Source organism: Strigops habroptila, chromosome 4 (assembly GCF_004027225.2).
Source record: "Strigops habroptila isolate Jane chromosome 4, bStrHab1.2.pri, whole genome shotgun sequence".
NCBI lineage: Eukaryota > Metazoa > Chordata > Aves > Psittaciformes > Psittacidae > Strigops > Strigops habroptila.
The window spans coordinates 66,882,075-66,896,824 of record NC_046358.1 but is presented as its reverse complement, the minus strand read 5'-3'; positions in this window follow the sequence as shown (position 1 = coordinate 66,896,824).

Below are 14,750 nucleotides of genomic sequence, written 5' to 3'. Positions count from 1 at the left end.
CTTGACAAGTTGTCCTTCGTATTATTTGTGTTAAAATCAAATACCTTTAAAATTTAGATATTTTTGAAAAAATATAGGATTGGGGAAAAAGGGGGGGGGGGGGGAGCAAGCCACATACATGTAACTCAGCAGTAAAAAGGATTCTTATTATTGTCATCCAATTAAAAATACTCACTTGAAAGCAAGTGCAGACAAAAGACTGCAGGAAGCCAGCAATGCCAAACAATTCATACACAGCATTTGAAAAGAAACTCACCAGTTTGACATATGATTGGCAATAGGAAGGGAAAAGAAGAAGGAGGGAGGGAAAAGAAACAATTCCTTTTTAGGAAGATCAAGTACTTTAACAAAAAGACACACTATGATGCTTAGTGAGGGATTTTAGAACTATAGCAAAAAAGCCAGTGGAGAAGTTTGGTTACTAAAGACTGCTTCCCATGCCAGAAGAAAAAGTAAAACCATAAATCTAATGTCCAACTTTAAAAAAAAAATAAAAAATAAAAATTAAAAAAAGAAAAAAGTCAACTTTTTTCCATTTAACCTCTGAATTTCCCAGTTCTGACAAAGTTCAAAGAAACACTGAGATCCAAGAGACTGAACCCTGGTTCTATTCCAATGCAAGGCAAAAATTCTCATGTGAAGAAAATTTCTGACGTTTTAAACATTCCAGAAGACCTTAACCAAATTTTCTTTTACCTCAAGGAATTTGCAATGTTTTTTATGCATATATTTAAGCTTCTTTTCTAAAATCTCACTCAAGAAATAAGATAACTTTAGAGCATTAAAGTGTTTCAATGTTTCTGTAAGTAGAAAGGAAGTTTGCTCAATAACAAAATTTGTTAGCAGTTAAAAGTCTTAACTTGTAAAGTAGAAACTTGAAATTCCAGATTAAATAATCTGCAGGACAAATGTATCCTTTATCTCATTACATACCTAAGTTAATGAAAACATTAGAATGGTTTGGGATTGATCACTTCACTTGTAACATCAATTAAATTAGACAGGCTGGGCAACAACTTCTTTGCTTGAGATTAAAATGGTTGCAAAACATACATTCTAAATAAAATTGGCAACATTAATACAATTAGAGACATTTGCATGAAAGTACTCCCTTTGTTTCAATATGTAAAACCAATAAATGGAAAAGAAGAAACTGAAGTATTAGTGAAAAACATATGGTATAATGTCACTTGTGACAGAAGTGATGCTTACCTGTATCGAAGAACGTGCCTCTCCTTTTACTTACTATTACCAGTTTAACATGTGTAAAATGCCTCTGGTTTTTATGAAGATGCATACTTTTATAATGAAAATCATGTAATAATTAATCTAGATTGGAAAAAGACACTTCAGTCTGCAAATATCCACCACAGGGTCCAAACATAACTGTGCAAATAATTTCCTAGATATGTGCAATTACAGATATAATTATCTAAACATTTTGCTGTACCTAAGTATGAACCTAGACTATTTGACACTCCTAAATCAAAAGAGCATGAACTGTGGCTTTGGTCAAACAACTGCAAAAAGCCTCTAAAGTTGTCTTTGTTTCTATTTTCCACCATAACAACCATCTCATTACAGATTTCTGCCTCACAACAGAAGTAATGTGGAGCTAATATTCCTCATCTGCACCAATGCAAACTGGACACACTACAGGAATGCACTATAGTGTGCTTTAACTCAAAACCACACAAACTACATTAAACTGCTTCTGAGGTTAACTGAATAAACTGTCCCATGATCCAAGAGATGGGAGGACAGAGATTGTTAAAAATACAGCTTAAAGCAGGAACATCTTAAACATAGGATCATAGAATGGTTTAGGTTGGAAGGGAGCTTAAAGCTCATCCAGTTCCAACCCCCTGCCATGGGCAGGGACATCTTCCCCTAGACCAGGTTGCTCCAAGCTCCATCCAGCCTGGCCTTGAACATCTCTTGCCTTGAACATCTCTTGCCTTGAACATCTCTTGCCTTGAACATCTCTGTCATTTTCTACAGCAATTACTTGACCATCATCCACTAGTCCTTAAAATCTAGTAATAATTTTGGTTGACCATTATAAACCATATGATAACCATACACACAGCAAAACAATTAAACATTGTATTAGACTTTACAATCAAATGTACTACTTACATATTCACTTTCATTATTATTAATAAGGTCTAAACAACAGTAATTAAAAATAAGTTTCCTTAAGTAAATGAATTACTAATATTGGTTAATGACTAACCTAATAGATAATATTTACTGGAATTACCTTTCTATATTCACATTCACTTATATTAATAAAGTCTCTGAAGCAATGCTGAAAGATCAAAATAAGACTTCTCACTTTCCTCAAAAGGTCAAGCTTCTCTGCAAACAATAGGAGGGCATTACCAAAACCAAAAAAGCCTAGAAAGGAGTTAGAGTAAACTCGAACAAAACAAAGCAAAAACAATTTTGCAGATACTGCTTATTGAAATGGAAGGATTTACACACAATGGAGAAATCCGTGCTACCAGCCATTAGAGATTACCTGTGATACATAAGGCAAGAACATCAATCAGTTGAGAACACATCCCCTACTGTTAAATACCATTTTGCATAGCTTTTTTCCTCCAAAACTCTTTTGGCATTACACATGTGTTTGCATAGCATTTGCGCATGGCTATATCCCTCAGCTAGTAAGCAATAACCCCTGTTAGCACAATTTCTCTACTTCAGATACAATAACGGTAATGTATTAGACATTGAGAAAGTAAATAAGTCTCATCCTTCAAGGTGAAGCATTGTACTTGTCTTAATGTTTGACATGCAAAAATTTTATCAAAGCAGGTCTACATTATGATTCTATACCAATACATTTCAACTAAGCGCAATGACACAAGACTTTAAGCCGCACTTAAAAACCAAGGAAATAATTAAAATACTTTTTTAAAGAGAGGTGAAAATACATCAGCCAAGAGTAAAATCACTTCAGTCAATGAGCAAGATTTCCAGCAGCTTTAAAAAGTATCTATTATCTCATGAAGTAAAACATTAAAAGGGAGGTGACATATCTAAAGCACTTTAAAGCATAAAATTTAGGGTACCATTCTGAAAATTGATACTAAAAAAACCCCCCAAAAGGTAAATAGTACCTGGATCTCAAACCATGAGGGAACTCCTCAGTCCTTGCAGATACAAGGCTACTGTCTTTGATGTTACATGGCTTAAATTGAGTTTGTCTTTTTTTTGGTTGTTTTTTTTTTTTTGTTTGTTTGTTTTTTGGTTTTTTTTTTTTAAAACCAATAAATAGCTGTCTTGGCCATAAGATTTGATTCCTAATTTAATGGGGAATGAGGGGCTGGGGTTTTTGGTTTCTTTTATTTTTTCCTTCTTGTAAACAGGAACCCTTGCACAATTTTTGTGTTGATTCATCCTGGTATTTATCCTGAGAAACAACCTCATTTTTCATACAACCCAGCTGCTGTCTCAATCCATATGCATGAATAGACCGATATGGATAGGGTACTCCTGACTGTTTCCCTAAATAACATATTTTTTAAAACAATTAAGAGGAAAAAGTATCAGAAGTGTCTTTCAGGAAATGATGATTGTAGCATTTAAGGAAATGACAGAAGTGGGAGGGAGATGAAAGCACCTCTTCCTGCAGGGTATTCCTATGGTATTCCTATGGAATATAAGCTCATGCTATTTTATAGAATCATAGAATAGTAAGGGTTGGAAAGGACCTTAAGATCATCTAGTTCCAACCCCCCTGCCATGGGCAGGGACACCTCACCCCATACCATGTGGCCCAAGGCTCTGTCCAACCTGGCCTTGAATACCGCCAGGGATGGAGCATCCACAACCTCCCTGGGAAACCCATTCCAGTGCTTCACCACCCTCACTGTAAAGAACTTCTTCCTTATATCTAATCTAAACTTCCCCTGTTTAAGTTTGAAGCCATTACCCCTTGTCCTACCACTACAGTCCCTAAGGAAGAGTCCCTCCCCAGCATCCTTGTAGGCCCCCTTCAGATACTGGAAGGCTGCTATGAGGTCTCCATGCAGCCTTCTCTTCTCCAGGCTGAACAGCTCCAACTTGCTCAGCCTGTCTTCATACGGGAGGTGCTCCAGCCCTATTATCATCCTCGTGGCCCTCCTCTGGACTTGCTCCAACAGCTCCATGTCCTTTTTATGTTGAGGACACCAGAACTGTATGCAGTACTCCAAGTGAGGTCTCACAAGAGCAGAGTAGAGGGGCAGGATCGCCTCCTTTGACCTGCTGGTCACGCTTCTTTTGATGCAGCCCAGGATATGGTTGGCTTTCTGGGCTGCAAGTGCACACTGCTGGCTCATGTTAAGCTTTCCATCAACCAACACTCCCAAGTCCTTCTCTGCAGGGCTGCTCTGAATCTCTTCTCTGCCCAACCTGTAGCAGTGCCTGGGATTGCCCCAGCCCAGGTGTACGACCTTACACTTGGCTTGGTTAAACTTCATAAGGTTGGCATCGACCCATCTCACAAGCGTGTCAACGTCCCTCTGGATGGCATCCCTTCCCTCCAGCGTACCAACCGAACCATACAACTTGGTGGTGTCAGCAAATTTACTGAGGGCGCACTCAATCCCACTGTCCATGTTACCGACAAAGATGTTGAACAGGACCGGTCCCAACACCGATTCCCTGAGGGACACCACTCATTACAGGTTTCCAACTGGACATCGAGCCATTTACCACAACTCTTTGCGTGTGGCCATTGAGCCTGTTCTTTATCCACCGAGTGGTCCATCTATCAAATTGACGTCTCTCCAATTTAGAGACAAGGATGTTGTGCGGGAAAAAATATCTTACGTATTCCAACCAGTTCTGATCATTTCAACTCCTACATGTCAAACAGCAGTGGTCCAGAATCTGAGTGCCGGAGAGGGACTCTTCATCAGGGCCTGCAGTGATAGGACAAGGGGTGATGGGTTTAAACTGAAACAGGGGAAGTTCAAGTTAAATATAAGGAAGAAGTTCTTCACTGTGAGGGTGGTGAGGCACTGGCACAGGTTGCCTGGAGAAGCTGTGGCTGCCCCATCCCTGGCAGTGTTCAAGGCCAGGTTGGACGGGGCTTGGAGCAACCTGCCCTAGTGGAAGGTGTCCCTACCGTGGTAGGGGGGTTAGAACTGGATGATCTTAAGGTCCTTTCCAACCCAAACCCGTCTATGATTCTATGATTACGGGAATAGCACACAGCTAAAAGCAAGAGACAGAACTAAGAAAACCACTGAGCTACTTCTTCGCTACAAGGAAAAGTGTTTACCAGCAAACACAGAAGTGCTGTAAAGAGATATAGCCATTAAATCAGTCAGCAAGGTCTCTTTTGAAAGAGCAACATGGAAAACATCTTCTCGGGTTTTACTTAACGTTCTGTTCAGTGGGTTGATGCTGAGCCTCAGGGAGCAGCTGGTGACATGAAAATCTATCTTCCCAGTCACTGGGGTATTTTTCACTAATGAGTTCCCACTTACCTCTCCCTGAAAGGCATGGCAAATAGAGCCATAGATCAAAGCAGCACGTAGCCCAGCAAGTACAGCTGGGGAAGCTGAAATGGCAGGGCTGCTGCGTGTGGTAATGAAAAGGGCCATCGCTAAAGGTTTACTCTGGAATTTAAACCTGTCACTTTCAATTTGAAACAAGGGATCCATTAGCTTCGTGCACTTTTTATTGTTATTGATTTGAAATCCTTTACTTTCTTTTAATTTCCAGCTGTCATTGAACGCATAACTGGATTTTACCTCACAGAATAAGCCTTGGCAATTTTGCTTTCAAATAATTATTCTCGAACCACATTTTCTTCCTGCATCAGCTTCTCAATGAGTTTCATTAATACAGGCTTCCATTTACCTTACTTATGGTTTTGACAGATTTGCTTTTAGCCACGTCTCACCATACCAGAGTAACATTTTGTCACATGCCCTGGTTAAGTCAGTGTGGCACTGAACAATTACTTCTTTTCCTAATTTAGTGCAGGAGGGTACAAGGCTGAAGTACATGGACACATTTATTTCTACTTAATTAAAAAAAGCCTTCCATTCTCCCATCTAACTTAAATAAGTCACAAGGAATCAGCTACTTTTCCCCCTTGCTTCTTAACAGAAGAACTACTCCAAACAATACAACTAAAAGTGGCCGACAAATTCCACAGCTGTAAGTCCCACCTATCAAAACTATGCCAATAATCTGAGCCAAATATCAGACTAGATTATGTACACAAGACCCATCTCTACCATACAATGAATACCAAACAGAACGTCACTAACTTGAGTTACTCTTCTACTCCTTCATGGCATGGAGAGTAGAGAATTAGATGGTTACTAACACAACAGTTACCACTTTTAAGTAAAAATCACATCACTTCATGAGGCAGCATGTGTTGCTTTTCACAGCTTGGTCAAATCAAGCGTAAGCAATTATACCCATCTTTTCTAACATTGCCTTGCCTCTTGCAAATGGATATTACTCCTACATTCAGTCTGACAAACACTTCCTATGGTACATAAGAACTGTACTTGTGAATCAATGTCACTGGTATTTAACATGGTGGAAGTTTATACACTTTCACTGAGCTATGATCTATCTTTTTAAATAGGTACCACATATAAGGTCCATCCATTTTTGCAATATATAAAATAATTCAATTTTCAAAGCACTAGCAGGAGATACATGCCATCTTAGATAATAATAGAGTAATATTTGTTTAATATTAGATTACAGTTACTTGACTTGTAAAACTATTACAATGATCCATGCAACCAGTTTCTTTAAGATAAACTAACAGACCAAAATCTAAAAGTATTTTGTGATATTTTAGCTCTTAATATAACATATCGCTAGAGTATGCCTGCATTACCAGCTTTTAATTCATCATTACCAAACATCCACAGTTAACCGGAATGGTCTGGTTTTGCTTCCTAAGTTCCTTTTTATTAGGTTTTCGTTGCTAAAAGTATTTGGTTACAGAAACTCCTGGCAAAAAAAATGCAAAATACTTTGTCTGCAGATAACTCACTTGAACTCCAAGTTCTGAAGTCCATGTATTCCAAGACACAATTCTTTGTGTTGATAACTGAGACCTAAAAATGACCTTAAAGCTGGTGCTGGCCACAAAAGATTTACCTATTTACATAAAATTTCTGGATTGCTGTCTCTGAACATCAGTAAAGCTCCCCATCCCTGGCAGTGTTCAAGGCCAGGTTGGACGGCGCTTGCAGCAACCTGGTTTAGGAGGTGTCCCTGCCTGTGGCAGGGGGGTTGCACTAGGTCACCTCTGAAGGTCTCTTCAAACCCAAACCACTCTATGATTCTACAAAACTTATTGTAATATCACCTTCAGACTTTTTATTCTCCTAAAGAAGTACATGATTAAATATTTCCTAAAGAAGTTATTCTTCTAAAGACTACATAACTTCATAGAAGCACCCGGTTTTGTCAAATGAATAACATCTCTTTGCTGTAATATAACTCATGGTTCTACAGTATACTTTCTATTTTCTAGTGGTAACCAACTTTCAATGATTTGTAGAGCTTGGTACGACTGCGTTGTTCCAATTTCTTTAGCAGCCATAAAAAATAACCCTGTATAAATGATAGCCAATTTTAGATCTTCAGACCATCCCACACTAACTCATCATTCTGTTTTCTTTCTTCATGCACTCTCTCACTTCATTGTAATCTGCATTATTACATGAGGAACTACGTTTAGGTATAGATATTTTAATGACAGCAGATCAGCTACAGTCAGCCACAAGTTTTTCTATTTATTTGTTCTCTGGTAAAAAGGAATAATTGAGGCAGACGATCTTTGAAAAAAAGTATTCCAACCAGGAGTTAAATGAGGACTATTGGATTTTTCCACAGAGTTCTCCTATAATTCATTTGCTAAATTATCTTTTCTGTCTTACAATTTCAGCATTTCCTTTAAACCTTTCTAAATCCCAAACAAAAGGAATCCTAGATTAAACCTAGCACACTTTATAAACAGCTGAGCCAATGAGGTGAAATGCATTATACAAATAACTATTTTACCAAAACATGCATATTATCATCTGATTTACTAAAAAGCATGTGAAGATTAAAATTAAAAAAAAAAAAAAAAGAAAAAAAATAATCCTGTCTCAAAGCATTTCCTCGTTTTCTTCAAAGTTGGAAACTTAATTCAACTACATAAAAAATGAAAAAATCAGGTATAATAAAACAAGCAAGATGCCTCAAATCCTCCTGAGTTAACTTCTCTCTCAAGCATCAGTTTAAAACCCCAGACACAGGAAGTGTTTGGGATTTCACTTTATCAGAAAACTGAAGACATATCAAATGGCAAAGCTGGTAAAAATCTCAGGCCTCAATACTTCAGTTCTAATCCAACAGAGTTAAAAAAAAAAGTAAATATTAATATGCATAGAAATAAATTAGTTAAGGGTTTTAAGGCGAGTTTTGCGGTTGTACAGCAAAGATATTTTCATGTGTGTTCTAGAACATAAGACTTAGTTTTAAGAAGTTATCTACGTAAAATGGTACGGTTTGGCAATTAATTTGCTTATCAACTGCCTATCAAACATTTTTCTGTTGACTCTCTAATGGTTTCCCGTGCACACAGTTTCTTCTGAATCTCCTCAGACTTTCTGCCCTTCATATTGCAACCAGATTTCCTAAATTTACATTCTTTACCAGTTACTAAGTGGCATTCAGCAAATCTATGTTGGACTGCATACTCCAGTACACTAAAAATGTTCTTTCCAAAAACCTCAAATACACAGGTAGTCTTGGGTTTACATAAGAAAAAGTTCAGCATGGACTGGAGACAGAATTTTTGCACTGTTTCTAAAACAGCATTACTCTTTCTTCAGTACAAAAATAATAACACGCCATATACATTTAACCTTTCTCCCCAGAATAAGAGGGACACACATATCTGAACTTTTGATCCTACAGCTAGGGGAAAACTATGAAACACCTTCACAGACATAGGCCAGAAACTAAAATTCGTACCTCCACAAACTATAAAGATCATGGACTCATTAGAGATGCTAATTTTATGGCACATTATAGTTTCTGCCCCTTAGCTAACCACTTCACGGTGTCCCAGCCTTTTCTACTACACAGATAACAACCACATTTCCCTAGCTTAAGGCCTAAAGGCAAGTTAAACTTCGACCACTTGCATTTAACTTGCTGCTTTTCGTTAATGATCAGGCTACCATGCATTTCACTTCATTTAGACCTGATCCTGAGAAGAATTTTACACAAGGTGCTCAAGAAGATATGTACAGAACAGTCTTTTAAATGACATGTTAATAGTTGACATGCTGCTTTCCATGACAACTTTACAGATTCCTAAATGCTGCCTTGGGTACCTAAACAACTCTTATAACTATAGTCAACTGCACTGTATTCCCTTTTGGCACATGATCTGGTCCATGTGCATAAGTGTGCCTTTGTGGAGTGTATTTAACCATCCTAAAGCTAATTTCCACAACTGCAATTATTTGTCTTCACAACTTACATTAAAATTGATTCATGCAATCTTATTTGAGCTTGCTGGCATAGTTCATTCCAAATTTTCAAAAACCTAATTTGTGGGGGAAAAGAGGGTGAAAAATAGAAATAGGTTGAATGATTATATGTAGACAGTGAACTCTAGACACCAAAGACTATTCATAATTCAGGAAATGTCCACTACAAGCATATTGTTTGCTTCAGAGAGGAATAACACAGAACTTAAGGCATAAAAACCAACCACTTTGACAACTGCAAGCAAATGTTCCTTTACTGAAATGAAAGATTTCAGCACCAGCAAAAAGCAAGTAGCTTACATTTCCTTTGCCTGCCTTTTCTAGTAATAATTCTAGCATGGGAAGGGAAATTTCTCTATATACCACTGTAACACTTGTGCTGATGAACACAAACTAGTTCAATCTGAACTTAACACTCTAGGAAAGACAGAGCATGTTAGGTATAAGAGGGGTACTGGTTTAACATGTTCAGCTTAATTTCTCACATCTGTTTTCAATCACCTCAGTACTATGCAAATTTGTTCCATAGGTACTGACCTGATAAAGAAAAGAGTTCTTTTAAAAAGCAGCAATTTCAATGAAAAGGATGCTGAGCAGCTACTAGGGCCTGCTTTTACATGATTTGCACATAAGATAAGCTGGAATGTGTTTTAGGATCAGAAACCTCTGCTGTATAACTGAGTACTTTACACTGCTTGGCCCAGATAGTCTTTAAAAAATTATTTTCTGTAAGTACATCCAAAGCATTTTTAACTAAATCAAGGGATTAGGCTTGGCTACTTTCTTTAATGCATATGCAATCCAACATCAGGTTGGATGGGGCTTGGAGCAACCTGGTATAATGGAAGGCGTCCCTGCCTGTGGCAGGGGTTTGGAAGTGGATGAGCTTTGAGGTCCCTTCCAACCCAAACCAATCTGGGATTCTATGATGATATATATACCCTGCAAATTAATTTGTTTCAGATTCAGGAAGCTGTTTGAAGTGTCTTCAATTTTTCTAGTTTAAAAGGTATACAGCCTGTACATGTCTCGCCCATTCCACAGTGTACAATTAAGAAAAATTATGAGATCTTAATGTTCACAAGAGTCATACTTTCACTTCATCCTCTGCACTAGTTTTTCCAGCATCCCAGATACATTTGTTGCCATTTTATGACATGCATAGTTTATTTCAAACATTTAGAGAAGCATGCTGGGTATGTGAACATATAGGAGTTGTTTGCTCTAGGAAAAAGTATTCATTTATATCTCTGTTTAGCTATAGCCAAAAGTTGCATTTAAAAAATAACCTTGGTTTTGGAAGAAGTTTTTCCATGTTTAAACTGGTGTTGGAAAAAATACAGAAATAGCCAGTCATATAACTTGTGAAACAAAATTTCTTACTTTTGACTTGAAAGTTCTTAAAAGTATATTTAGTATCTGGTAATAAGTTAATTATTCAAAATTAGCAATGTTGTTTAAAACATTTAGAGTAATTAAGTTTTAGAGTAATTCAAACTATCCATGAACTTCAGGAACTACAGCACATCATGCAAAGTGTTTCTAGAAGTGGGATCCCCATATAAAAACACTTTAAGAGGTAGAAGGCTAAATCATACTATTTTGCCTGTCAGCTGAGCTCTCTAAATACCATTTTCTGGGTGGGTGATAGCTATGTCATCAGCACAACTGTTAATTCTCAGCCTGTTTCAAGTCTTCATGCAATTTAGGTATTTGTGTCAGATATTCCACTGTTTTTGCAGAAAAAAAGTCTGAAATTTAGCCTGTCTGAACGGCTCATTCGACACGACTAATGAAAAACTTCCATGTTGGGAAAACCTAAAAACCATTTAAATTCTTTTGCAGCTTGGCTACTGAACAAAAAATATAGTTACATGAATAAATTATCTGCATAGTATGACATGTTAAGTCAAAATGTGACCAGATGTAAAGCATTTTTCAATCAGGTGCTGTGAATCCATGCCAACAGTTGCATACCATACCATAAAACAGTATTGCATTGAAGACAGAATTTACTGGGGGTCCTTCCACTTGACCTCCTCACCAGGAGTTTATTTTTCAAGATACAGAGATAGCTAATTGGTAGTTAATAATCAAATTTGATAAGTAATCTAAATGAACAAACAGACCACTTGCTGCTACATAGAAAACAAAGCAGATTTATATTCTATTATGGTTTCTCCTTTAGGATCTGAAAGTTTACCAGTGTTTTAAGTATTTGGTAGAAAACCCACTCAATGTCAAAGTATGACTAAAACTAGTAAGTTAAAAGTTTACTGCACTTGCTGCCTTTTGAAAACAATTTAATGAGAACAAGAACTGACCTCATAGACCATATCAGACCTCAGAGCAGCCTTCCAATATCTGAAGGGAGCCTACAAGGATGCTGGAGAGGGACTCTTCATCAGGGACTGTAGTGACAGGACAAGGGATGATGGGTTCAAACTTAAACAGGGGAGCTCAGGTTAGATATAAGGAAGTTGTTCCCTGTGAGGGTGGTGAGGCACTGGCACAGGCTGCCCAGAGAAGTGGTAAATGCCCCATCCCTGGCAGTGCTCAAGACCAGGCTGGACAGAGCCTTGGGCGATATCTTCTAGTGTGAGGAGTCCCTGCCCATGGCAGGGGGTTGGAAGTAGATGACCTTAAGGTCCTTTCCAACCTAAACCATTCTGTGATTCGATGAACTAAAAAACTAAAAAGACCTTTTTTTGTTGATTCTGGTTAAGTTTCAGTCTTTGAAGTATTGAATCTGTAACTTAGGCAAAGGAAGAAGTCAACAAACTTGCTAGACCCCATGATCGTGAAAATAATTGCCTGGATGCAAACTTGATATAGGTAGTGCTCCAAATAGCCTGAAAAAGACTGAAGAGATACCTCAAAGAAAAGATGTCTTCTCTGTTCATCTCAGTGGAGCTGTTCACATTAATGATCAGCTCTAGTACATAACAGTCAGTTTTAATAAGTTCCTTGAAAAATATGATGTGAAAAATCACAACTCTATCTTCACACCTCACTGCTACTAAGAATAAGAATCTTGCAGAATTTCACAGAAGCTTGCTTGCACTTAAAGTATTGCATTATCTGCAACTTCATATTGTGAGGGTTCCAAAGCAGCTTTACTTGAACTGAGTAAGTTTTGTATAGGAAAGTACTGAGGGAACATAACTGAGTTCAGCTCTATTTCAGTAACTGTCTCAGAGTATTTCCAAGAGCAGTGTTGCTGAAGATTAACTATCTTAAGAGACTTGGCTTACAAAAAGATACCACGTCCACAGAGAATCTATCATACTGTCTAAAATCTCTGTATTTTTCTGATATGGTAAGGCTGTTGGTTGGGATTGAAATGTCCATCTTTCCAATCTGATTATCTCTTAATTGTTTTTGTCCACTCAGAGACTCTAAAACATTCAATCCAATATGAGCAAAAAATTAAATACAAGAAGCATTATGGTTTGTAAACTTCTTATTAAATCAGGCCAATGCAGATATTTTAGTTCTTTTCAGTTGAGCACATAAGTTTTTATGACTAGATGTTCAATATGTCAAATGGAAAAGTTTTGGGTTTGTTTGAGATTATTATTGATTTATACATTTGATAATCAAGTAAAAGAATAAGATCAATAGAAAACTTCAAAAGTATATGAAAATTTCTCAATTGGTTAACCAAGGTTTGTGCAGTGTTTTTTTGTGAACAGGGCTACAAAGAAGTAGCTGAGGAATATTCAGAACATTGTCCTCTACAGAACAGAGCAGGAGAAATAAGAAGTCAGCCAAACCAAACAGGGACTTGTGAAGTTAATCTAAATGCTACCCAAAGACTGTCTTGTTTCTTTATAATTACGTAAATCTGTGCCATTACCAAACTGCAGAAGTTGTGTTCCCAGTTTCACTCCTAGCAGACACAAAGCAGAGCCCACCACTTGTTGTTAGTTTTCACTTTAACTTGAATTACTGTGGGGTTTTCTAAAGTTAACTAAGAGCTGATTAAGGGGATTTGAAGAAGTGATTTATTAGGACAATCAACAATCAGGACAATTATCAGGACAATCAGGAACCCAACTCCTACATAACTAAGCATTTAAAAGATACAGTGGGTATGTTTGCACATAAGCTATTCAGGGCTGTTTGAAACTCAAACAAACACCTTCTGAAGAAACAGCTAAACAAGGAAAAGTCTCTGACAGAGAGCATAACTGGGGATCATACCAGAAGATTTTTAAGTTTCCTAAACCACTGTGTGACTGTTCTTTTTAGAAGTGAAATACTTGATTAAAAGCAGAAAATAAGGCGGGGGGGAGGAGGAGGGAATAAATCAAAATATCATCTAGTCTGTCTTCACAAAGTATGTTTATTCTTAAAACATTTCCTGATTGGTATTGTTTAATACACCCTTAACCTCCAGGAAGTTCAACAACTTTTTCAGATCAACTCAGGTTTTAGACCTCTACCTCTTACTGTATTTAAAACGTACCCGAGTGCTCGAGATTCTGATGTTAGGAAGAGAACATAAGAATTAAAATATTTCATTAATAAATGTGGGCCTTTCTGTAGGAATGTTAGTCTTATTCACCCTCCTGCCCTTCCCAGTAATTCCTTACTACTAGCACAGAGGGCAGAAGTGACACTAGAAGTTTGAGCATGCAAAACTTCAGAGTTACCCAGGGCAGGGGTTTCAAGAATCATCCTCTTGGATTTAGAAATCTAAATTTACCTTTAGGAATACTGGTCTCTTCCTTAATTTTGATTCCCCCATGCACTTCAACAGAAAGACTATTGAGATCTGCCAGACTAGGGTGACATTCAGCTGTCCTGGCTGACATAAACAGAGCAGTGTGTAGATGGCACAGAATATGCTGCAACAAACCATTAACTGTAGCTTACCTCTGTGGCTAGGCAATACAGATATTTTAGTATCTCTGTTTATATGCTTTTCTGCTGAAATAGAGATTTCAACATTAAACTAGCATATTAACTAAGTATAAAATAATCAGGCATTCAAAGAAAACATAGGGAGAAAGGTCTGCAAAGTTTATGGAAGTTTACTTTGTTCCAGTAAACATGTTGGGCTTCCTGTCAAAGACTTAAAATTCAACTTTTCAGGGGAGCAAAGTTAAAATATAATCCTTTAGGCTTTTTGCTGGTCAGAGGAAAGCTTAGAAATATAAAGCAGTATAGCTCACCGATGCTAATGTTGAAGTTATCTCTGAAACAGCATCAGCAGAA